General features: G+C 43.3%; 1 protein-coding gene and 1 long non-coding RNA gene across 4 annotated transcripts in view; one reads left to right on the top strand and one right to left on the bottom strand.

The window, feature by feature from the left end:
- Window positions 1–27,500, top strand: part of B4GALNT1 (beta-1,4-N-acetyl-galactosaminyltransferase 1) — a 213,191-nt gene that overhangs the window by 33,082 nt on the left and 152,609 nt on the right. The window lies entirely within an intron of this gene.
- Window positions 11,288–27,500, bottom strand: part of LOC143983665 (uncharacterized) — a 37,385-nt gene continuing 21,172 nt past the window's right edge. The window contains exon 2 of the long non-coding RNA XR_013274631.1: window positions 11,288–11,744. This is a non-coding gene — a long non-coding RNA (uncharacterized LOC143983665). The remainder of the gene's footprint in view (window positions 11,745–27,500) is intronic.

Below are 27,500 nucleotides of genomic sequence, written 5' to 3'. Positions count from 1 at the left end.
TTTATAGCGCAAAGCTGCCCACAGTTAAAATGGCTGCAGCCAGACTTGGTGGAGGAAGATTTCTGCAGCATATTTGGCAAGTACAGAATCACAGTATATATAAAATAATATGCAAAGTGGTTGGAGGGAAACTTCAGAATGGCAAAGATGTTTTTATTTATTACAAATTATGTGAGCAGACTGCAGTTCCTCTTTAAGACATGGATAAGCAAGTTTGGGGTGGACGAAAATGACTGGCCTGCACAGAGTCCTGACCTCAACCCGATGAATTAGAACGGAGACTGTGAGCCAAGCCTTCTCGTCCAGCATCAGTGCCTGACCTCATAAGTGCGCTTCTGGAAGAATGGTCAAACATTCCCATAGACACGCTCCTAAAACTTGTGGACAGCCTTCCCAGAAGAGTTGAAGCTGTTATAGCTGCAAAGGGTGGGCCAACTCAAAATTGAACCCTATGGACTAAGACTGGGATGCCATTAAACTTCATGTGTTCATGTGTCTAGAGGCAGGCATCACAACACTTTTGGTGATATAGTGTTTATATATATACACACACACACACACACACACACCCTCAGGAACAAGTGGTTTTACCAGGATCATGGCTGTACAGCTGCCCGATCATTTTTACAGGACAAAAAAATGCCCCCCCGCCACCTAATCTTGACATGTTTAGTATATATTTGGTCATTGCAACATAATCTTTTATATTTGACCAGAAATCAGGTAATATATCATGTTTTTGTGCACTAAAATTCATTTAAGTGTATTTTTTAAAATAAATTACACTTTGGTAAATGGCTGCACAATTATCAGGCAACATAAAAAAAATTTGACAAATGCCGTTTTATTCTCCAGGGCCTCTGCTTTCAGAAAATATAGATTTGTACATATATGTGGGTGGCACAGTGTAGTGGGTAGCACTCTTGCCTAAGCAGTAGAAAGGGTCACTGGTTCATATCCCAACCACAACATTACCTGCCTGGAGTTTACATGTTCTCCCTGTGGCTGCATGAGCTTTGTCCGGTTACTCCGGGTTTCCTTCCACACTCCAAACACATGCTGGTAGAGTAATTGGCTTCTATCTAAATTGGCCCTATTATATGAATGTGAGTTAGGGACCTTGGATTGTGGGCTTCTTGAGGGGACCAAAGTGAATGTATAATGTATATGTAAAGAGCTGTATAAATTGACGGTGCTATATAAGCACCTTAAGACCCCTTTCACATTGAGGCGGGAGGTGTGTCAGCCGTCAGATTTGTGGTGCTAGCAGGGCAGTTTTAACCCCCAATAGTGGCTGAGAAAGGGTTAAAAATTGCTTGCCGGCAGTATAGCCACGTTGCCCCATTGATTTCACACCGCTCCAAAGATGCTGCTTGCAGGGCTTTTTTATACCGTCCTGCTAGCGCACCGCTCTAGTGTGAAAGCTCTCGGGGCTTTCACATTGGAGACACAGCAGCGGCTGTTTCAGGGCGCTTTGCAGGTGATATTTTTATTGCTGTAGCGCTTGCAAATGCCCCAATGTGAAAGGGATGTAGATAATAATATGTGAAAAATGTCAAAATCGCCCTGCGCAGCAGGTGTTTAAAGTTGAACTCCAGGCAGATATAATTGGCACAAATTAAGGCAGCTCTGTAATCAATATATCAAAAGTATTTTTTTTATTTTTTTTAATTGTAAGCATTGTAATTACCCAAATCTCACCTGGTATCAGCTTCTTGCAGTCCCCGTAGAGCAAAGCTAGAGGAAGAAACAGAACAAGGAGCCAGTCATGCTGACAAAAAGCATGCTGATAGGAAGAGAGAAATACTGGCGGATGAGCTCATCATAGTGCTACTTCTACATTCACTGTCCAGTCACAGGCTCAGGGCAGTTCCAGGGTGACCTGGGCTCAGAAGAAGTAGGTTGAATTATACTGTCCATCAGTATACTGACATCTATTAGCAGAAAAATGTACTGTGAATTGAAGGTGAATATTGCAGCAAATGGTGGTTTGTTATTTTATCTTTTAATTGGCTGTTCATTTTTATCGTTGCATTATTGGCTGTAGTTCTGCTTTGTTTTCTCTTATACATGAGTGTGATCATTGTAAAGTGAATCTGTGATTTGTGAGACAAGATCACAGTTTTGTAGAGCAGGTCAGAACACTGCAGAATTTTGGTGTTGTTGGATATTAAGTAATAGAAATGCAGTGGTTTGGGCACTGAGTATTGGAAAGTCTGACTCTACAGCAATTTGGCTGCATAGAGACTGATTGGAGTTGGGCCACTCAACACTTCTCTGTGCCTGGACGGTTCAGAGAATTATTCAAAACAGCTGCGTCTAGGGAGAAAATATTCCACGACTGCATTCATCTGTCTGTGATCAGCAGAAACACATTTGGGTTCATTTAATAAATCAGTAGAGCAGTTCATTTTGAAAAATTAATTTTCACTTATCTTGGTTAATGAAATACAGTGAAAGCTGGTCATAGATTGAGAGAGATTTGGCTGGTTTTACAGGGAACAGCGTCCCTGTTTGACGGAAGTTGATCATTAGATTCCATACACACTATACAACTTTTGTTGTCTGATTTCCTTTAGATTTAGCAAAACCATGTAGGGCCTACCTGATTGCATGCATGTCATAATGTAGAGCAGGGATATGCAATTAGCGGACCTCCAGCTGTTGCAAAACTACAAGTCCCATCATGCCTCTGCCTCTGGGTGTCATGCTTGTGGCTCTCAGCGTCTTGCTATGCCTCATGGGACTTGTAGTTTTGCAACAGCTGGAGGTCAGCTAATTGCATATCCCTGATGTAGAGTATAAGATTTCCTAACATTTGAGCCCAGTCTTAATCCAGCTCTGAGTAATCCTCTTTTATTGTTCAGTGAGATAAATCTCGACAGAGAAAAACTTTATCAAATCCCCCCCCCCCTTGTTGTGAGTGACAGGTGATTTACATATCTCGTGCACTAGCCTAACAGAAATGCATTATTTTTTAATTCCCTCCCACTCCTTTCTTCTGCTGCTCTGCCAGGATTGGATGTTCCACACCTCAGCATAATTGGGCATGCTGAAGTCATGTGGTTATTTTCCTGTCTTTTCACTGGATGTTAGAGATCATAGCAGAAGTTCAGTGTAAGAAATACACAGGAGAAAATGCATATTGATAAGAGAAGTGTAGAGGTGGGCGAGGAGTCTACTGACATCCCGATTCCACCCACCGAGCTCCAGACAACAGACCCACCCACAGAATCTGCAGTTTTTCGGGTCTCATAACAGACAGAGGGGAGACATTTGACAGGTAAAGATACATGCAGGAGGCATGTATATCCTTATAGATAATCACTATGGCAGTAATTTAGAAAGGATGACATTGGGTTTCCATCCACTTTAAAGCCTCGTTCGTACACACGGTATGATTGTTGGCCAACCGAGTATCTGATTTTTGTCAAAAGGGCATGTGCCAGGATCTTGTCTTGCATACTAACGGTACACAATTGTCGTGCCACAAACACGAATGTAGTGATGTACTACGAGGAATTTCAGCTCTTGAGTGCCACCCTTTTGGCCCCTGCTGCTAATTTCGTGTTTGAGCATTGATTCCTGAGAATGCGTTTTTGTACTTTCAACTTTTGTGTGACGGATTTGAGTACCGACCATCAGAAAAAATGACAACCAACCGCCAAAAATTTACTAGCATGTCATCCAACATTTTTTTCCAGAAAGTTGGACAACAATTGTCAGAAGGAGCGTACTAACGGTAAGATTTTAGGCCAACAGTCTGTCAAGAGACAACCCTTGCTAACAATCTGATCGTGTGTATGGGGCTTTAGATTTTAGGTCAACAGACAATCTCCTGCCAACAATCCTACTTAATTGGCTTAAAGCCCCATACAGCTTAAGGCTGGTTTCACACCTGTGCAGGTTTAGTGTTTTTTGCAATTTGCAGATTGCTCTTTTTTCCCCTTCCTTCTCTTTTATATCATTTTTTTATTATTATGATTTTCTCTCCCTCATATATTTAGTGGTAGAGGACAACAGACCTCACTCACCACTATGGTGACAGAAGATCAATAAATCGCACAATCAAGATAGTGTGCAATGGTGAGAGGGGAAGATAAAAAACGCTCTTAACCGTCCTGGACAGTGGAAGATGCACCAGTGGTATTCACAGCCGTCATAAAAATGAATATGAACCACGTAAAAATGTACTCACAAGGGACAACAGAGGAATGTAACCCTGTAGAATAAACAGGAGTAGTAAGGAAACTGGAGATATGCAGGTAAAGTGCAAACAAATATTGCAGTGTACCCAAAACTATTTTACATAGGATTATATAACCCAACTCAAATGAAAATAGAAAGTATAACTGCATATCTAAAAATAAATATAAGGATAAAGATAAATATATACCAATAAACCTACTACAGGGAATGATTAGCGAGTGCTACATCCACTGTTGCGTCTTAACATCAGAAAAAATGGTGCCTGCATGAAGACAACAAACGCTAGAGCATACAATATAGTAATGATGATAGATACCTGATCACAGTACAATTAGGTTGCATAAGCAAGTACTATAGTGTGCATCCAAGAAGCCGCCACTCAAAATTAGTCAAAAAGGGTACGCCAATTATTTAGGTATATGAAATAAGCAGGCCCTAAAGGAAGAAAAATGATGTACACAATTGATGAACAACAATATAGGGCCAGAAAAATAAAGGAAAAAACCTTACAACACCAATGAATGAGGGCTGCTCTCAGGCTCACGTCCTGGAGCTGCCAGGATAGAGCCTGAACTAAATGCAGCTATCAATTAAATCAGGGCAGGTCTAAGGGGTGGGCCTGTAAAGGTATGGCAGCCAATAAAATAAATGAGAGGGCGGTCCTGGATGCAGTGGCACGAAAAGAATACATCCAGCCTACCGTCGCCAAAACAACAAGCGCGGCGTAGCTGGACTCAATAACAAACGCCAGAGCAGAGAAACAATTGTGCATGCGGCGTGGTAAACAAGCCCGCCGCTGCTATGGAGACGTGCGGGTCAGTGCAGGTGATGTAATTACGGCATAGTACTGGTGTAATTACGTACCATGTGGCGTGCACGCCTGCCGTTGTCATGGAGACGTACACGCCACAGTAAAACAAGAGATCAGGCTGCATTCCAGGAACATAGAGCATATAATTGGAAGAGCCCACAGGCCCGGACTAGATTCAAGCCTAGAATGATGAAGTCTAGCATTGATCCGGGACATTCCGATGCTTCATCGGTCTCGTCAGCTTCATCTAGGGGCTCGAGGGGGCCACGGAAATCCGGCAAAGGCAAACCCAAGGGATTTAAGCCAAATTTGAAGAAGCCAATAGTTGAACCTTCAGAGATATCTTTGTCCCAAAATTCTATTCAATCCACACCTGGTGATCGAAATGGCAATTCGGTTACCGTCCCTCGTAGGGACGAGAATGTGGCACCCATTTTTAAAACCCAAATGGCGACTAGAGGCCCTGTTGGAGTTGGTAAAACAGGTGTGAACCAGACATCGGATAGAGTAACCAGGTCCAGTACGCTTACTGATCCCCAATGAAGTTTGGGTAATGGAGATGGATCTTCCACTCCCGCTACCACTGTGGATCATGTTCCGGATCTCAATGTGGTCAACTTATCATCTTATGTTCCTGACCCCACTGAGATCCGGGTTCTAGCCAGAGGACTGAGCTTCTGTCCAAATCAAAATTTGGACAGATTCGAAGTTCTCAAAGACATTCAACTTTTTGCGAGAAAGTTGATACTAAAACAACTTTACTCTAAAGATGCCCCATGTAAGTCCGACCTGGAGATCCAGGAACTGAAAGCCCAGGACGACCTTGTTGAACTACTTGAGGAAAATGAACCCACTGACTTTATTGACCAGGTTGATCTTGAATACCTACTTGGCCGATTTGACCAATCAGATCTACCGTCATCACCTCTAATTACTCTCAAAAATAAATCTGATTTTTTTTCCACCTCTTGCCACCAATACTAACGTATTAGCATTTGTCAAGTCAGCATTTTACTGATGTTGCCAATGACAACTTAACTGAATCAGAGAGACATGCTCTCAAATCTTTGGCCAACAATACGGCAATTACTATCAAACCATCCGATAAAGATGGTAATATAGTAATTATGGATAACATCTTTTATGTAGAAATGTGTAACAAAATTTTACACAACAAAGATTGGTATAAAAAAATCTCAGGTGAACTGGTCAATAATAATTTTTATCATGATTTTTATAGTCTTGTGGATGGTGCGCGATCTTTAAATGCTATTACCAAAAATGAATGGGAATTCATACGGACTAAGAATCCCCGTATCCCAACATTTTATTGTTTACCCAAACTGCACAAAAGCCTGTGCCATCCCTCGGGTCGTCCCATAATTTCAGGCAATGGATCCATTACGGCAAAATTAAGCGAATGGATCGACAGCCACCTTCGCCGGTACGTAGCCAAACTCCCGAGCTACATACAAGATACCTTGCAATTGTTACAAAGTATCGATGGGATTTCTATTCCACCCAACGCCACTTTGGTGGCCGTGGATGTGGAAGCACTTTACAGTTCCATTCCCCACGAGAGAGGGATGGTCTGCATTGGGAAAGTGTTATCTAGAGATTTGACTCTGGATCCTTCCATTAGAAACTTCATATTGGATGCCCTTGACTTCATCCTCCACCACAACCATTTTGTCTTTAATGGTTCCCACTTCCTCCAGGTGCAGGGCGTTGCAATGGGGACTTCCTGTGCCCCATCATACGCCAATTTGTACCTGGGGGAGTGGGAACAGGCCATCTATAATGATATGGATCTTGGCCCACTTATGATGAATGTATCCATGTGGGCACGGTATATTGATGACATTTTACTTGTGTGGAACGGCCCGATTGAATTATTGCAGTCTTTCCTCATTAAACTTAATCTGAACCAGTTTAATCTTAAATTCACCATGACCTATGATCAATACAGTATTACATTTCTAGATGTGAACATCCACAAAGACGAAAAGGGCCTTCTCAGTACTAGTCTTTATAGAAAACCTACGGCGGGTAACTCGATCCTGCATGCATCCAGTTTCCCTCAGAACTTATTAAATCGATCCCTTATGGTCAATACCTCAGGATCAGGAGAAACTGTTCTGACGACGTTGCTTTCAAAAGAGAAGCAGACTCTTTGAAAGTACGACTCTTAGAACGAGGTTACTCCCACACCTGTCTTAAGAAGGCCTTTACACGTGCTTGCGGTAGAACCAGGAAGGATTTACTTGATAATCCTTCCTCCAAAGGGAAGAAATTTAATCCAATTTCGATTATCACCACCTATTCTAATCAGTCTAATAGAGTCCAGGCCATAATACGAAAGTTTTGGCATGTACTTACGATGGACCCAACTATTGGTCCACTAGTATCAAAAAAATCCATCTTTTACTTTTAGGAAGGCTAGATCTCTACATAATCAATTGGTATCCAGTGAATTTAGAGGCGACAACCGGAAGGATCAATGCAAATGTTTTGGCACTTTTGCATGTGGCGGCTGTAATTATTGCCAATTTATGAATTTTACCCCCAATTTGGTACTTCCCAATGGCGAACGTTATAAACCTCGCCATTATGCTAACTGTAAGACTCCAGGTGTTGTTTACTTACTTTTATGCAGTTGTAATTGTTAATATGTTGGTAAAACCATCCAGGAGTTTTGGAAGAGGGCTTACCGGCATTTAATTTCCATGCAATCATGTACTCCGACACTCCCCTTGGGTAGACATGTTACCACCGTCCATGCTGGGGCATGCCACAAGGTGTCCTTTGTCATTCTGGACCGCATTCACTTTGAAATACGGGGTGGTGACCCCAACCGGACGCTACTCCAGCGTGAACAGCGTTGGATTTTTCGGTTAAAGGCCACGAGCCCCCCTGGTTTGAACGGCACCCTATCCTTCAGACCATTTCTGGAGGGGTTCTCCTCAGGTGGAAGTGAATGGGAACCTTTTAACCAATAATCCAATGGAGCTGATCATGTGGAATGTTGTATGGGAGAAAAGGGAAAAAAAAAATTAGTTTTTTTTGTTTTTTGTATTTTTTTGTAATAATATATGTTTTTTTCTCTCTCATCCATTATATATCTTTTTTGTCTTTTTGGTTTCAATTTGTCCTGGACTTATGATTATGCCCTATGGTTTTCATTCTTTGCTGCACCCCGTGACACTGTACCCACTCGGCGCACGGGAGGCTGTTCCTGTCTCCGCTGGTCCGGCCTCCCTTTATTGCACGGACGCGATCTGGCCTCTCCGGATCGCGCGTCCGGCATTCCTGCGCCGCGGGACAGCTTCTGTCCCTTATGCTGCTGCTCCCTGTTTCCCGCTATGCCATGTTGCTATGCGTTGATTCAGGGGATTGGCGGCTTCGTTTCCTCCATGTGTGGGGGTTCTTCGGGACTCTGCCGTCTCGAGGGACCACCCACCGGGTTGCGTCTTGTTGTTTTACTGTGGCGTGTACGTCTCCATGACAACGGCAGGCGTGCACGCCACGTGGTACGTAATTACACCAGTACTATGCCGTAATTACATCACCTGCACGTCTCCATAGCAGCGGCAGGCTTGTTTACCACGCCGCATGCACGATTGTTTCTCTGCTCTGGCGTTTGTTATTGAGTCCAGCTACGCCGCGCTTGTTGTTTTGGCGACGGTAGGCTGGATGTATTCTTTTCGTGCCACTGCACCCAGGACCGCCCTCTCATTTATTTTATTGGCTGCCATACCTTTACAGGCCCACCCCTTAGACCTGCCCTGATTTAATTGATGGCTGCATTTAGTTCAGGCTCTATCCTGGCAGCTCCAGGACGTGAGCCTGAGAGCAGCCCTCATTCATTGGTGTTGTAAGGTTTTTTCCTTTATTTTTCTGGCCCTATATTGTTGTTCATCACTTGTGTACATCATTTTTCTTTTCTTCCTTTAGGGCCTGCTTATTTCATATACCTAAATAATTGGCGTACCCTTTTTGACTAATTTTGAGTGGCGGCTTCTTGGATGCACACTATAGTACTTGCTTATGCAACCTAATTGTACTGTGATCAGGTATCTATCATCATTACTATATTGTATGCTCTAGCATTTGTTGTGTTCATGCAAGCACCATTTTTTCTGATGTTAAGACGCAACAGTGGATGTAGCACTCGCTAATCATTCCCTGTAGTAGGTTTATTGGTATATATTTATCTTTATCCTTATATTTATTTTTAGATATGCAGTTATACTTTCTATTTTCATTTGAGTTGGGTTATATAATCCTATGTAAAATAGTTTTGGGTACACTGCAATGTGATGTCCCTTGTGAGTACATTTTTACGTGGTTCATATTCATTTTTATGACGGCTGTGAATACCACTGGTGCATCTCCCACTGTCCAGGACGGTTAAGAGCGGTTTTTATCTTCCCCTCTCACCATTGCACACTATCTTGATTGTGCGATTTATTGATCTTCTGTCACCATAGTGGTGACTGAGGTCTGTTGTCCTCTACCACTAAATATATGAGGGAGAGAAAATCATAATAATAAAAAAATTATATAAAAGAGAAGGAAGGGGAAAAAAGAAAAAAAAGAGAATTTTTTTAGAAATTTATTTATTTTTATTTATTTTTTCTCCCTCCCCTCAAACATTTAGTTATCCTGTATCTAACCCTGTTTCTCTTTAATATTGATATCAATTTTGTTGTATTTTTTGTCTTCAGATATCCTGTTTTTTCCCCCCTTTTTTATGTGATGCGATTTTATACACCCCTGATGACGAGATTTTATTGATGTAAGATCTCGAAACGCGTTGGGTTCGCTGTTCTCTGTCCACTGCAGGGTCTTCTACAGATGGATTGGGGTAGCACACAACATAACAGGATATGCACAATTATTTGTTGATGTTTGTAAACAGATGCCATGTATATTGCATTTTGTCAATTTTAATGTTTCTATATTATTAAATTACGTATTGCTATTTCAATCTTATCTTGTATATTTTGTATGGCCACTTGTCCATGTTAAAGTCCTCTCCCTAGAGGAGTAAAAGTGTGTTTCTTTTCAAATTATCTGTTATATTAGGATGGGGCAATGTTGAGGCCTTTCTAGATTTGTGATGCTCAGCACCTGGTTCAATTTGTACCATCTGATTTAAAACCCATAATTGCCATGCAGTGAACGCAATGGTGACATGGCAGTACGGAAATCAGGTGTGACGAGGTTACACTGTGCCCGGTGATCTTTGACTTCTCTCATGTTGTTCGGGTAGCCCTCCACCACTTTAAAGCGGAGTTTCGCCTGGGTAAAAAAAATTTTTTTATTTTAAAATATTGTAGCTGCTGACTTTTAATATAAGGACGCTTACCTGGTAGCCTGCGATGTTGGCATGCCAAGCCAAGTTGTCCATCAGCTCCGGTTGCAGGTGCCGGCACCTTTACTAAGGGAAACAGGAAGTGAAGGCTTGCGGCTTCACAGCCTGTTTCCTATTGCGCATGCGTGAGCCGTGCTGCACTTTGTGAATGGTCCCTGCTATCTTCTAGGATATGTGAGTCTCCCAGAAGGCAGCGGGGGGGGGGGGGGGGGGTGCGGGGAAGGAGGAGGGCGGGAGATTGTGCAGCCATCTTTTCCCGGCAGTGGGCACGGATACCTGGTTTAGACAGGAGTCAGATCCGCAAAAGTTAAATTTCTGGGTGGAACTCCACTTTATGGTAGCCTACCCATGCTTTAGAGGAATATGATTTGTTCATATTTCATGTCTGAGGTTTACAACCACTAAAAAAATCACTTTGCAATGAATACTCAATTACATACAACGAAAAATAAAAGCTACATCTCACCTCATTATAACATAAATGCCAACTGTATCGAATTTGCTGGGGCAGTGCCCATCTTTATCTTCTGCCCTAATGATGCCATGTCCTAATTTGAGTTACTGAGCATGTGCAGTAACTCAAAGGGTATCAGCTGAGGGGATTGTAGCCATAAGGGGGCAATACCCACATAATTAGGGGCAAGACCACCAAGAAAGTAGGCATGATCTGGGCAAAACCACTGAGAAAATGAACATGATCTGGGCAGGACTACCCCGAAGGAGGCCGAAGCAAGTGTGGGCCATTGGTTGGAGTGGTAGTGTCCTAGAGACTGGGATAAGGTTTTGGTAAGTATGTTGTAGATGCACCCTTGATTCTACGTAATACTATAAGGGATTTTTCTTTTCTTTTTATAGTAGGTTGTAATTTTTTAAGTAAATGGGGGCTAAAATTGAGGCCGAATCTCAATCTTATATTAATTTATTGAAAACAACATAATTTATCTTGTCAGTCATGTGAGTCTTTCGAACTGTCTGACATACAAATAGTCATTAGTGTTGGAAAATATACATTTGAGATGGAAATACAATTGTGAAAACATGGCAAAGCAAATAATGGAAAGACAAAGCGATAGGCTTGATATATTAATACATGCAGAATGTTTTTTACATAAATTCAGATACGGTAAAAAAAATCTTCTGCCTTTAGAACCACTTTAACCACTTCAGCCTGAATTTACTCCCTTCCGGACCAGACCACTTTTTGCGAATTCGGCACTGCGTTGATTTAACTGACAATTGTGTGGTCATGCGACGTGGCTCCTTAACAAAATCGACGTCCTTTTATTCCTCCAAATAGAGCTTTCTTTTGGTGGTATTTGATCACCCCTGCGGTTTTTATTTTTTGCGCTATAAACAAAAAAAGAGCGACAATTTTGAAAAAAAAAAAAACACATTATTTTTTACATTTTGCTATAATAAATATCTCTCAAAAATATATAAAAAAATTTTTTTCCCTCAGGCCGATACGTATTCTTCTACATATTTTTGGTAAAAAAAAAAATCGCAATAAGCGTCTATTGATTGGTTTGTACAAGAGTTATAGCGTTTACAAAATAGGGGATAGTTTTATGGCATTTGTATTAATTTTATATATATATTTTTTTACTAGTAATGGCGGCGATCAGCGATTTTTATCGTGACTGCAACATTATGGCGGACAGATCGGACATTTTTGACACATTTTTGGGACCATTGTCATTTATACAGCAATCAATGCTATACAAATGCAACTGATTCCTGTGTAAATGACACTGGCAGTGAAGGGGTTAACCACTAGTGGGCAGTGTATGGGTTAAGTGTGCCCTGGGGAGTGTTCCTTACTGTGGGGGGGGTGTGGCTACGTGTGACATGTCACTGATCTCTGCTCCGATCACAGGGAGCAGAGATCAGTGACACTGTCACTAGGCAGAACAGGGAGATGCTTGTTTACGTTAGCATCTCCCCATTCTTCCTCCCCATGGCAATAGAGTCCACGGGACCCGTGACCTGACTCATGGAGCTTGCTGCGGGTGCACGCATGCACCCGCTGACTGCCTCTTAAAGGGCAACGTACAGGTGCGTCATTCTGCCTGTACGAGCCCATCTGCCAACGTATATCGGCGTGAGGCGGTCGGCAAGCCGTTAAGTAAATTTTTTAAAACTTAGGGCACTCCTGTGCACTGTCACTGAAAAGTGGAGCAGACCTGATGGGGAACTAGTCTCTCTATTCCCCATCAGGCTCCGCCTACCCTTTGACAAGCCATTTACAAATTTTGGACGTTTCCCATATTTGGATAATGACATTAGCTACATCCCCGACCCTTTTTGTTTACATTCAGCTTTTAGCCAGGGAATCCCCTGACAGACAGCTAAATAAGGCCCGGAGATAGAGTGCTGTTTGGGAAACTGTCACATACATGACAGCTTACCAGCACAGGCACGGCCTGCTCTAAATACTGGAATACTTCTGCTTGCCACTTTGGAGTTGATATTAATTACTGCCAGTTTCTTAAAGAGAGACCTGGTGGTATTTCTTTAAGAAGTTTTCTGCTGCCACAGTAATAGATTCTTACAGTGGCACTACCTGAATTTGCCTCACGTGCCACGTGTTACCCACACTGGGGCAAATACTTGCCTGAACCCGGTGCAAGTAATTCTTTATGAAGTCCAAAATGTTTTACCTTAATGCATTTCCTGCATTAGGGAAAAAAATGTCCCACTACTTGTTGTGCCCCCACCCCCCTCTATCCCTAAACACTTACCTACCTCTCTTCCTGACTTCACTGAGAGCAGCGGGAGCCATTGGCTCCTGCTGTTAGTCAAATCCTGTGAGGAGTGAGTCTATAGACACACACAGCCCAACTTAGGAGCGCACCCACCCTCAGTGCCCCCATAGCACATGGATTGCTATAGGGGCACTCGGAAGAAGGAGCAGTGCTGGTGGAGCACCACCAAAGAAGAGGTAAAGGACTATTCTGTGCAATGCTGTTTAACATATTTTTTATTCTAATAACAACAAAACAGTTGCCCTGAATATCACTTTAAGGGAGCTACCAACAGAAAAGCAGTGTTAGAGCAACTTTGAATTCCCTGACAGAGGTTCAAGTAATGCAGAAGAATTAAGAACTGTAAACTGATGTGGAGATTTAGAAAAAAAAATGTAAAACATAGACGGAAAAATTCTTGAGGATAAGTCATCACATGTCACTTCAGTATTAGTCAAAATATACAGCATGAACTGGAAAAAGCAATAGTAGGCGAAAGGATTAAACATTCAGCATGAATCAAGCCATATATACAGAACATGAAGACAGATAAGTAGTTGGGTGAAAATGAATTACACTGTCACTGAAGGCAAAACTTGTTTTTTTCATTTTAGATAGAGTAAGGGAGGGTTATAACCCCTCTAAGGTTTTTTTTTTTTGTCATCTGTGTCCAAACTGCAGCGATTTGCGTTCACTTCCTGTTTTGGCTATGGGACAGGAAGTGAGAGGACGTCCTTCCAAAGAGAGGGAATCCTGGGGTGCCACCAGAGTCAAACAGGCCTGGTAATTTCATCTGCAAACATGTGCCTTTCAAGGGACGATAAGAAGACTAAGGCCGCGTACACACGCGGGGACTGTTCGCTCAACTTTGTCCGCTGAACAGTGTTTCGGCGGACAGTCCGCTCGTGTGTGGGCTTCAGCGGACAGTTTCAGCGGACAGTCTGACGAACAAAGTTTTTCGGAAATTCCGTAAAACTGTCCGCTGAAACTTAGTTTGAGCGGACAGTCCACCCGTGTGTAGGCTTGTTCGTCAAACTAAGTTCCGCGCATGCTCAGAAAGGATTTACACGCCGAAGGTTGCATTGCAGTGTATAGGACGTCATATTTCTAGTCCCGTCGTACGTGCCGTTCACGTCATCGCGCAAGTTTCAGCGGCCTGTTCGTTCGTCGTGTGTGGCCAAGTCCGTCCATGCTAATTTTGAGCGGACTGTCCGCTCAAACTGTTTGACGAACAAAGTTGGGCGAACAGTCCCCGCGTGTGTACGCGGCCTTAGGCCTCTTTCACACGGGCTGCCCAATCAGGTCTGCCTGTCAGTTTTTCAGGCAGACCTGATTGGACCCTCCTGTCTCTTCTATGGAGCAGCGGATGTCAGCGGACACATGTCCGCTGACACCCACCGATATTCGATCTGATCCTGTCCACGAAAACAGATGGATTGTGGTCCTATTTTCCATCTGTTTGGCAGATTCCATTAAATTGCAGGACTTTGTGTCCACTCTGCATAGCGGAGCAGACATGGACCTGTCATCCGCCTGTTCAGCAGGGATCGGCGGAGAGACCCCCTGCTGAGCAAGCGGATTCCGCATGGCGGAGGCGCCTGTGTGAATGGGGCCATGCAGGGTATGTCCTAGGCCAAGGATAGGCAACCTCGGCCCTCCAGCTGTGTTGAAACTACAAGTCCCATGAGACATTGCAAGACCCTGACAATCACAGGCATGAATCTAATGCCCTGTACACACGGTCGGAAATTCCAACGGAAAAGGTCCGATCAGATTATATTGTCAGAAAATCTGATCATGTGTGGGCTCTATCAGACTTTTTCCATCGGAAATTCCGACGGAAAAAATTTGAGAGCAGGATCTCAAATTTTCCAACAAAAAAAATCCGATCAGACCTTTTCCGATCGCTTGTAGAGAATTTCGATCAGACAAAGTGTGACGCATGCTCAGATCAAATTATGAGACCAAGGCTATTGGCTACTAGCCTCAACGTAGTTCCGTCGTAACGAACGAACGTCATCACGTTCCGAACTATTCGATTTTCCGACAACTTTGTCAGACAGTGTGTATGCAACACCAGTTTAGGACAAAATCCGTCTGAAAAAATCTGACGGATTTTGTTGTCAGAATGTCCGACCGTGTGTACAAGGCATTAGAGGCAGAGGCATGATGGGATTTGTAGTTTCATCGCAGCTGGAGTGTTCAGGTTGCCTACCCCTGTCCTAGGCCCTTAACCACTTCCCCTCCAGAGCATTTTTTGTTTTTTTCATTTTTTTGTACACATGTTTTTTGGCTGGAAAATTATTTAAACCTTTCAGAATATTATATATGTGAGAATATTATATATTTTCAGTGTGTGTCTGTTAAATTGGGAAAAATCACGATACCCAAAAATGTCAATAGGCAACACTCAGACCCTCCTTTCACCCCATGGACCAGCAGGTGTAAACGGACTTGTGTCTGTTTACACCCACCTACTTCCAATTTAACCCCATCTGCTATAAATAAAAGAAGAGGATCCCCCCCCCCCTCTATCTAGGTAAATCAAATTGGACTGCAGTCAGGTGTAAATGGACAGGGAACAGGTTCGGTCCATGTCCGCTCTGCATAAACAAACAGATCCCCTGCTGATCTAAATGGAGTCCACCCCCTGTGAAAGGGGCCTAAAAGCTTTTACGGATTTTAAAATGAGAGATAACAGTCAATGATGGCCCTAGAATTATTGCTCTCGTTCCAATGTTCGCAGCAATACCTTGCATGTGTGGTGTTTATATACAAGCACACACCATACACACGTGTTTGCATTCGCATGTGTGCACAGGTCGACAGGGGTGGTGTAACTTTTTAGTTTTTTTTTTATTTAACATCTTTTAACACTTTTTTTAAAATTTCATTTTAACTATTTTTGCCATCACAATACCGTAATACTGTAAAAGTGATCCGGCAACTATACAGCCACTTGGATCACTTTAACTAAATAACTGGGAGCTGGCTTAAAAAAATAAAGATACCAAGCTCGCGGCTGTGGCTTGTTTTGAGTTCCAGGCCGCTTCTAAACAGCCTGTAGATGGCAAGTGGTTAAAATGTACAAAATGTATTTATTTTAGTTTTAGACAATGTCTGTTTTCTTTTGCTGCTTGTGTCCCTATAGGGCAGACAGAAAGCAAAGAGAAATCCAAAGTGTTAAGATTTCACAGATGTGACAAATGTGCAACTGGCTGCGTGGCATTTGTGGTGCTTCCTTGTTTACCGTAATGGGTCACATTTGGCGGGTTTACCGTCTGCCAATTACTACATGTTGGTTCGTTTTGCAAAGCATGTAAACAGCTCTGTCTGTTGCCTTTTGCAGCTTGGCGAAGGAGGCGTTAAATATGCAGCTCAACCACACATTTTACCCTCCTCCCCCCTCCCCAACTGCATTTCTAAATGAGACCTAACAGAACAGAGAGCACAAAAACATAAAATAAACTAACAGCGATCTTAACCATTCCCTACTCTGTCTAAAACAAAAGAAAAAGTTTTTGGCTTGCTTGTTAACTGGTAAAAATACAAATCGTTCTACAAAACACAATAGAAAAGCATCCCCAGAACAAGACGAGTCACAAGTTTGTTTTCACTACATGTCTGTTGCTGGACAAACTTGATCTTAATCCAAAATTGGAGACTGATGTGGTAAAATGCAAATATTTATAGTCTGACCGGTTATTTCAAGGCAAAACTGATACTGGTCTGCTACTGTAATTCCAAAGGTTACACTGTGAAAAGTGAACATTCCTTAAAGTAACCACTAAGTTTCTATTAAAGCATCACTTTATTACAAAAAAAAAATGTAAATAATTTTTGGATTGAGTGGGGAAGGTTTAGAAGCCGAGTCTGTTTTTACTGCTTCCTGAGGCTCCCTAAGAAGGTTTCTTCTCACTTCCTGTTCTGGTGACAACGGCTTCACTAGAAAAGAAGTGATGGGAAATCTCCAACAGCAACGCAGACAGAAATACATTTTTAACCTCTTGAGATCCGCGCTATAGCCGAATGACGGCTACAGCGCGGACCTCCTTTGCCGGGACTACGTCTATTGACGTTGTCCCGTGCACGAGCGGCCTGCGCGCTCCCTGAGGGGAGCACGCGGGGCGCTCTGTGATCGGCGAGTCAATGAGACTCGCCTGATCACCGATCCGAGCAAGGGGTCGATCCCGACCCCTTACCACGTGATCAGCTGTCAGCCAATGACAGCTGATCATGTGACAAAACGGAGCCGGTAATCGGCTATTTTTCCTCCTCGCGCTGACAGCGCGAGGAGAGAAAAAAAAAGCCGATCACCGGCGGCCCTGATCGGGACATCAGTCCCGATCACAGCCAGTGTATCGGTGCCCACCTACCCCCTGCCAGTAACCCCCAGAGCATTAATAAAGTGCCACCCATCAGTGCCCATAATGCCACCCAGCAGTGCCATACATCAGTGCCCACAGTGCCATACATCAGTGCCCACAGTGCCATACATCAGTGCCCACAGTGCCACCTATCAGTGCCCACAATCTGCCTCAACAACATTGCTGCACCTTAGTGCCACATATCCGTGCCCATCAGTGTCATCTACCAGTGCCCATCAGTGCCGCCCAGCAGAGCCACCTATCAGTGCCCATCAGTCCCATCTATCAGTGGTACCTATCAGTGCCCCTTAGTGCCACCTATCAGTGCCCATCAGTGCTGCCTTATCTGTGCCCATCAGTACTGCCTTATCTGTGCCTATCGGTGCCACCTTATCTGTGCCTTTTAGTGTCGCCTTAACTGTGCCTATTAGTGCCCACCAGTGCCGCCCACCAGTGCCGCCCATCAGTGCCCACCAGTGCCGCCTCATCAGCGCATTTCAATGAAGGAGAAAAATGACCTGTTTGCAAAATTTTATAACAAACTATTAACCACTTCAGCCCCGGACCAATAAACAGCCTAAGGACCAGAGGTCTTTTTACAATTTCGCACTGCACTGCTTTAACTGGTAATTGCACGGTCATGCAATGTTGTACCCAAACGAAATTTGCGTCCTTTTCTTCCCACAAATAGAGCTTTCTTTTGATGGTATTTGATTGCCTCTGCGATTTTTATTTTTTGCGATATAAATGAAAAAAGACCGAAAATTTTGAGAAAAAATTATATTTTCTACTTTTTGTTATAAGAAAAATCGAATAAACTCAATTTTAGTCAAACATTTAGGGCAAAATTTATTCAGCCACATGTCTTTAGTAAAAAAAATGTCAATAAGCGTATATTTATTGGTTTGCGCAAAAGTTATAGCGTCTACAAACTAGAGTACATTTTCTGGAATTTACACAGCTTTTAATTTACGACTGCCTATCTAATTTCTTGAGGTGCTAAAATGGCAGGGCAGTACAAACCCCCCCCCAAATGACCCCATTTTGGAAAGTAGACACCCCCAGGAAGTTGTTGAGAGGCATGTTGAGCCCATTGAATATTTTTTTTTGTGTCCCAAGTGATTGAATAATGACACAAAAAAAAATAAAAAAAAAGTTTACAAAAAGTTGTCACTAAATTATATATTGCTCACACATGCCATAGTTATATGTGGAATTGCACCCCAAAATATATTCTGCTGCTTCTCCTGAGTACGAGGATACCACATATGTGGGACTTTTTGGGAGTCTAGCTGCGTACGGCACCCCGAAAACCAATCACTGCCTTCAGGGTTTCTAAGGGTGCAAATTTTTGATTTCACTCCTCACTACCTATCACAGTTTTGAAGGCCATAAAATGTCAAAATAACACAAAACCCCCCCAAATGACCCCATTTTGGAAAGTAGACACCCCAAGCTATTTACTGAGAGGCATGTTGAGTCCATGAAATATTTTATATTTTGCCACAAGTTGCAGGAATTTTACAATTTTTTTTTTTTGCACAAAGTTGTCACTAAATGATATATTGCTCACACATGCTATGGGCATAAGTCAAATTACACCCCAAAATAAATTCTGCTGCTTCTCCCGAGTACGGGGATACCACATGTGGGGGAACTTTTTGGGAGCCTAGCCACGTACGGGACCCCGAAAACCAAGCACTGCCTTCCGGATTTAAATATAAAATGCTACCAAAAAAACTGTTAGCGATGGCAGGGATCAGGCCTGACTCTGCGATCGCTGCAGTTATGTGTTTAGTGTTTTGTAAGTGACAGTGATCGATCGATACTGCACTTGGGTGGGCTGGGCAGAGGGGCAAAACGCAGGTGCTAGCAGGTATCTGGGCTGATCCCGCTAACAATGCGTTTTTTTGGAACCCTAAACTGCTGGGGATGCTAGTATAGATCTGATCAGATCAGATATTGATCTGTTCAGATTCTATACCACTACGGGAGGTTTATGCTTTGCGTGTGGGTGTTAGCGGTACTGGCACTAACCTAGCGCTGCCTGGGGCGACGCAGACCCTGACCCTAAAACCTAATTGATATCACCCGCCGGGTGATCAGGGGGTTAAACCTTTATTGGGTAATAAATGGTGGGTGCCCTGATGCTATAAAAAGCAAACTAACTAACCAGAGTCACCCGTAACACTTATACGGTGATCAGTGGTGAAAGGGTTAACTAGGGGCAATCAGGGGGTTCACATTTTTATTAGGTAGTATATGGGGGTCCCTGGCGCTATATAAAAACCTGACGGGGAACCTAAATAACTAACTGGCTAACCAGCGTCACCAGTGACACTTATACTGTGATCGCTGGTGAAAGGGTTAACTAGGGGCAATCAGGGGGTTAAAACCATTATTGGGTAGTATATGGGGGTACCTAACGCTATAAAAACCTGGCGGTGAACCTAAAAAAATAACTAGCTACCTAACGACACTAGTGACACTAATGCAGCGATCAGAAAAATGGTCGCTTAGTGACACTGGCAAAAGGGGGTGAAAGGGTTAATTAGGGGCAATCAGGGGGTTAAAACCATTATTGGGTAGTATATCGGGGTACCTAGCACTATAAAAACCTGGCGGTGAACCTAAAAAAATAACTAGCTACCTAGCGGCACTAGTGACACTAATGCAGCGATCAGAAAAACGATTGCTTAGTGACACTGGCAAAAGGGGGTGAAAGGGTTAACTAGGGGCAATCGGGGGGTTAAAACCATTATTGGGTAGTATATTGGGGTACCTAGCGCTATAAAAACCTGGCGGTGAACGTAAAAAAAACTAGCTACCTAGCGACACTAGCGACACTAATGCAGCGATCAGAAAAATGATCGCTTAGTGACACTGGCAAAAGGGGGTGAAAGGGTTAACTCTAGGGGCAATCAGGGGGTTAAACCTTTATTGGGGGGGGTAGGGGGCTACCCTGGACCTAACACTAACTGCCCTGACAGTTTTTACTGTTACAACTGACACTGAATGCAGTGATCAGTAAATAAATGTTCACTGCAATCAGTGACACTGTGACTGGGGGGGGGGGGGTTTGTGTACCTATGTGTACCTATGTGTTAGAGTAGTGTTTTGGTGCACTTACTTCTCCTCGTAGTCCGGTCAAAAAGACCGCCCCGAGGAGAATGACATCATTTCCTCCTTCCTGTGTATAAAATACACAGTGGGAGGAAGCTTCTCATTGGCCAGGAGCGATCCAGAGGGGGTGGCCAGAAACCAACGGCCATCCCCTCATCTCGGATCGCTCCTGAAGCAAACCGGACCGCTGTATCCAGTGGTAGGGGGTCCGATCGGACCCCCCACCCGCTGGAAGGCAGGCGTGTACATGTACGTGCTTGTGCCTGCCTGTGCCATTGCGATGATGTACAATGGCAATACGGCGGTCCTTAAGTGGTTAAACATGATTTTTTATTTATTTTTATTTTGCATCTTTTTTTGTTTGTTTAGCAAAAAATAAAACTCCCAGCTGTAATTAAATACCACCAAAAGAAAGCTCTATTTGTGGGAAAAAAATTATAAAAATTTCATTTGGGTACAGTGTTGTATGGCCGCGCAATTGTCATTCAAAGTGCATCAGCGCTGAAAGCTGAAAATTGGTCTGGGCAGGAGGGGGGTTTAAGTGCCCAGTAAGCAAGTGGTTAAATAAAGCAGAGGGGAGCTAGAACCCTCTTCAGCTTTGTATTGCCGTTTGTGTCCCTGATGCAGATTTATATTTTTGTTAGTAAAGGATAGCATGGGGACGTATCATGTATTTATTTCCATTTCCCTGAATTGAGGAGAAATCTCTCCAGTGGGGCCACAACCAGCAATAGCATTTTATGAGTACATTGGACGTGGAAAAGGTTGGGTCTTCACACTTCACGCTCCGATCTAGGTACATTTTTACTGTCAGTGGGTGTCACCAGGACAGATAGTATAGGGAAATCTTTCCAGCTGGAACACAGCCAGAAATTTAACAATTTACTTCTGTCCTCAAGGTGCCCCAACAGGTCATGTTTTCAGGCTCTCCATTATTGCACAGGTGATTTGATCTGTTTCACTGCCTTAGTAATTACCCCAGCCGTTTCATCTGAGAGAAATCCTGAAAACATGACCCGTTGGACCACCTTGAGGACTGGAGTTGAGAAACACTGGCCTAGACTGTCGTACTCTGTTATAAGTCATTTTAGACTTTTGCAACCTTTTTATCTCAAGGAACCCTTGAAATAATTTTCAGGTCTCAGGTAGCCCCTACTAAAATAATTAATCATCAATCAGTGGGAAGAATTCCCCTTACATTGGTGGTCAGTGGGAATAGTGACCCTTACATTGGTGTTCAGTGGGAAGAATGCCCCTTACATTGGTGGTCAGTGGGAAGAATGGCCCTCACATTGGTAGTCAGTGGGAAGAATGGCCCTCACATTGGTAGTCAGTGGGAAAAATGACCCTTAAATTGGTGGTCAGTGGGAAGAATGGCCCTTACATTGGTGGTCGGTGGGAAGAATGGCCCTTACATTGGTGGTCAGTGGGAAGAATGGCCCTTACATTGGTGGTCAGTGGGAAGCATGGCGGTCAGTGGGAAGAATAGCCCTTACATTGGTGGTCTTTTGGAAGAATTCCACCCTTACTGACAGCTAAAAAGATCATCTGCCTTACAAACCGTTTACAGTGTCCTGCCACCCCTCTCATTGGCTGCCACTCGCCCAAGGAACAAAATTCAAAATACAACTTACAACACCTTACAAAGTCACCCACAGCTCTGCCCCCAGCTACCTTGTCTCAAAATACCCACCAATGGTACCCCCTCCACCCTGTGTCTTAGAATAAAAGGAGGTGAAGCCACCATTAATCTACATGTAATATCCTGCCCCCATTGTGTTTAACTGGTTAGTGGGTATGGAGGAGAGGGAGTTAATAGTCATTTACCACTGTGTTCAGGCATACTCCACTTTTAAGTACGCAATGGGGTTTATTTACTAAAGCTGGAAAGTGCAAAATCAGGCTCACTTCTACATAGAAACCAATGAGCTTCTAACCCGAGCTTGTTCAATTAAGCTTTGTTAATAAAACCTGGAAGCTCATTGGTTTCTATGCAGAAGTGAGCCTGATTCTGCACTTTCCAGCTTTAGTAAATAAACCCCATTGTGTACATAAAGTGGGGTATGCCTGTATAAGCCCACGTGTGTCACTCTATAGTCACATGGACAGCTCAGCTGTGATAGGGATGGAATGCTCAACATAGAAACCCACTGAAAACTGAGCATGTGCAGAGCTGCCACCATAGCTGCAAAATTCCTAGCTGAATTGGGTGCATGAACAGAAGGTGGAGATAGAGAGCATCAAAATCAACCAGTTTTTTTGCTGAATACAGAAAATGAATCTCATAGCAACTGAGTATGAACAGCATGTAATACACCATTTATTAATACTATTTTATGATGTGGGTTTAGTGACACTTTAAATGGAACTGGTTATTACAACTACGAGTCAGAATAAAATGTGCATTGAAAGTGAAATTGGTGCTAAATGGACAGACTTCAAGCAGAGGACCCACCCAAACCAAAAGTGAGGAGCTCTCTGGAATCTGGCTGAAGTGTGCTTTTAAAATTTCCATACAGCTACAATACTTTCTAGCAGTCATCTGCAGCTAGTGTTTGATTTTACAGTTTGCTTGAAATGTTTTTTCATTTCTTTCGTTTTTTTAAGCTTTATTTTCATTTTCCATACATACAAGAGCTTATGATTCCTTTCACACCAGTGAACCGATCGGGGTCCACCTGTCCGTTTTTCAGGAGGACCCGATCGGACTACCCACTGTTCTCTATGGACCCGCAGATGTTAGTGGACATGGGCCCGCTGACACCCACTGGCTTCTAATCCATTCCGCTAAAAACCAACGGATGGAGATACGCTCCATATCCTTCCGACGGATCGGATGGAATTTCCATCTGACCACCCTATAGAGAACAGCGGGCTGTGTCCGTGTCCACTCTGCTTAGTGGAGCAGAAACAGACCTGTCATCCATCTGCTCAGCAGGGATCAGCGGATTCTGCTCCGCCTGAAAGGGGCATTTAAAAACAGTCCACAGCATAATATCTCATTGTAAAGCACACCCTCTTTTCAGATACGTACTAACCTGCCTGGACAGCAGTGGATTTGAACAAGATAATGCCCTAGCTTTATGGATATATTCTTTTTAGGTCTATAGGATGTTAATGAGCAGGCCCAGACAGCATATCACTAGATTTTTTACTGGTCGGGGTGCATATAACGCAGGACCGTTTTTAAGGCAGGGCAAAAGGGGCAACTGCCCTGGGCCCCATCATTGTAGTGGGGCCCAAAGCAGCTGCCTCATACTTTCCCTTATCCCTTGACAGTTTAGTCCCGTGCTATGTCCCGATATCTCAGTGTAAACTTCTGTTGCTGCTGCCCAGCTCTGCCCTATTGCCCTGTTCAGGTGACTCACCTGCAGACCCTGTGTTTACATGTAAATAACCTGAATTTATATGTAAATAGTGGTGGCAATAATATGTAAATAGTCGTGGACCGTGGCATTGGTATGTAAATAGAGGCAGTATTCATATGTATATTATGTCTGTCTGAGGTCACATCCACCATCACTTCTGCTGAATGCTATACACAGGGGAGGTAAAGGAGCACGCTTGTAAGTCCTGCCTACAACTGTGGTCATTAAGCCTAACAGCCTGTTCTGCAAAAGTAAGCAAATTGGGCATGGAGATGATGTGCTGTAACCTTTAGCAAACAATCAGTCAGCAGTAATAATGTGCAGTAACCTCTAACAACCAATTAGTGAGTGGTATAGATGTTCAGTAACCTCTAGCAATCATTCAGTGAGCAGTTTTGATGTACAGTAATTTCTAGCAACAAATCAACAAGCAGAAGTCATGTGCTGTGACCTCTAGAAAATAACAGTGAGCCATAATGTGTGCTGTAACGTAAGTGGTGATGATACACTGTAACCTCTGGCAACCAATCACAATCGCTGCCTAAACTGATTCAGTAAACTGATTTTGAGTCTAGCTGCTATTTATTATATGTCTCAAAGCATGTAGAGAGTGAAATTGCATGAAAGAGGGGGCCCAAGAAAATGTTTTCCCAGGGTCCAGTCAATATTAAAGACGGCCCTGATATAACGGGAGAGGACTATGTCGGAAGAGGTACAGTAGGTTGGAACCTGCAGGAAAGGATGGTTAGCTTAGGAAGTTATGGAGGGCTTCTGTGGGTTTTAGATCATTAGTAAAAAAAAATTTTAATTAATATAATCAAATGTTTATAACAAAAATCTCCATGTACTCTCACCTTTATCAGTATTATGCCGCGTACACGTGGCCGGGTTTTCTGACGTAAAATGTTCGATGGAAGCTCTTTGTCGGAAATTCTGACCGTGTGTAGGCTCAATTGGACATTTTCCATCGGAATTTTCTGACACAAAAAATTTGAGATCTGAATTTTCCAACAACAAAATCAGTTTTTGGAAATTTCAATCGTATGTATACAATTCTACGTATGCTCGGAATCAAGCAGAAGAGCCGCACCGGCTATTGAACTTCAATTTTCTTGGCTCGTCGTACATCACCGCGCTCTTGACGTTTGGAATTTCCGAAAACATTGTGTGACTGTGTGTATGCAAGACAAGTTTGAGCCAACATCCATTGGAAAAAAAAAACCATGGATTTTGTTGTCGAAATGTTCGATCGTGTGTATGCGGCATTATTCTTAATGTTGCATTGCAGCAGTACGTCATCACTTTACATATACACCAAGGTGTATGTTGTATGCACGTGGCTGGAAATGTACAGGCAAGCATAAGCTTTACATATATGACCTAGTTTGCATAGAATGAGAGGTAGTGAGCTCAAACTAAATATATTGTTTTTTTTTTTTTTTTTTTTTAGTTTGCTAAAAATATCTAAGACCGGTTGAGCAGCATCCATCTCCTTTTCTCCAGATAACAGTTAATTATTCTCATTTGCATGATAAAAAAGGAAGCATGAGAACAATTATTTGCTGACTTACTTGATGAGCTCAGACAGAGATTTACAAAATAAACATGAGCTCTGCTCTTTATTACCTACATGTTCCTTTGCAAGCCTATATCTGTAGTATATTCCTTTATTTGTTTCTCAGGGCCCTCATTAATTCAGTATTTTTATCTTAAAGAGGAACTGCAGTCTGCTCACATAATTTGTACTAAAAACATCTTTGTCATTCTGAAGCTTCCCTCCAACCACTTTGTATATTATTTTATATATACTGTGATTCTGTATTGCCAAATATGCTGCAGAAATCTCCCTCCACTGAGTCTGGCTGCAGCCATTTTAACTGTGGGCAGCTGAAGCTGCTGCCTGTTCACTTCCTGGATTTACACAGACACACAGAAGCACACCTCTAGCTCTGCAGCTCTCATGGGCTCTCTTATGATTTATCCCCCCCTCCTGTCCTGGCAAACACTCACAAGAGGGAGCTGTACATGATGTCATAAGCCTATGCTAATGACCAGACAAAAAAGAGGAAGATGGCTGTATAAAGTATTTACTGGCAGAACAAAAAAAATGTTTTACTATCCAAAGCTAAAACAACAAGGGCAGAAGATTTAATGGATGGAACGATGAAAAAATGACTGAAGGTCTGCTTTAAATAGATGTGCTGTATCCTATCTCACAGTGGTTGTAAACCCTTACATATACCAAATGAAGTGACTAGCCTCATGTGATACTCAGAGATTAACCACTTGCCGCCCACCCTATAACAAAAGCACGGCGGCAAAGTGGTTTCAAAATCCTGACCGGACGGCATATGACGTGATCAGGATTTTGAGCCGCTGCGCGCCCCCGATCGCGGCGATCGTTGTTGCGGGTTGTCAGTCTGACACCCTGCAACTACGATCTCGGTAAAGAATCTCCGACGGAGACTCTTTACCACGTGATCAACCATGTCCAATCACGGCTGATCACGATGTAAATAGGAAGAGCCGGTGATCGGCTTTTCCTCACTCGCGTCTGTCAGACGCGAGTAGAGGAGAGCCGATCAGCTGCTCCTCTGACAGGGGGGTCTTTTCTGATCGATTATCAGCACAGCCCCCCGAGGATGCCCACACTGGACCACCAGGGACGCCACCAGACCACCAGGGATTCCAGTCAGTGCCCACAATGGATGCCAATCAGTGCCCACAATGGATGCCAATCAGTGCCCACAATGGGCATCACTGATTGGCATGCATTATTGTTTGGCACTGATTGGCATCCATTAGTACAGTATAAAACAATACAATGCCGCCTATCAGTGCCCATCCATGCTGCCTATCAGTGCCCATCTGTGCCGCCTATCCATGCCCATCTGTGCCGCCTATCCATGCCCATCTGTACCGCCTATCCATGCCCATCCGTACCGCCTATCCATGCCAATCTGTGCCAGCTATCAGTGCCAATTTGTGCTACCTATCAGTGCCCATCCGTGTCGCCCATCAGTGCCGCCTATCAGTGCCGCCTATAAGTGCCACATATCAGTGTCCATCAATGCCACCTCATCAGTGCCACTTCATTGGTGCCACCTCATCGGTGCCCATCAGTGCCGCCTTATCAGTGCCCATCAGTGTAGCCCCATCAGTGCCCATCAGTGAAGGAGAAAACATACTTATTTACAAAGTTTTGAAACTGAAACAAAAAAGTTGTTTAGCAAAAAATAAAAACCATAGAGGTGATCAAATACCACCAAAAGAAAGCTCTATTTGTGGGAAAAAAATGATAAAAATTTCATTTGGGTACAGTGTAGCATGACTGTGCAATTGTCATTCAAAGTGCGACAGCGCTGAAAGCTGAAAATTGGTCTGGGCAGGAAGGTGTTTAAGTGCCCTGTATTGAAGTGGTTAAACAAGGTCTCCTACATAAGTTGTATCTGCAGCTATCTCTCCTCTACAGCTGGTAAAAGGGCAGAATTTAGACAGCAT

This window comes from Lithobates pipiens, unplaced genomic scaffold, assembly GCF_037356315.1.
Source record: "Lithobates pipiens isolate NorthernLeopardFrog02 unplaced genomic scaffold, aLitPip1_a1.2 Scaffold_16, whole genome shotgun sequence".
Classification (NCBI taxonomy): domain Eukaryota; kingdom Metazoa; phylum Chordata; class Amphibia; order Anura; family Ranidae; genus Lithobates; species Lithobates pipiens.
This window is presented reverse-complemented; position numbering and strand designations above follow the sequence as displayed.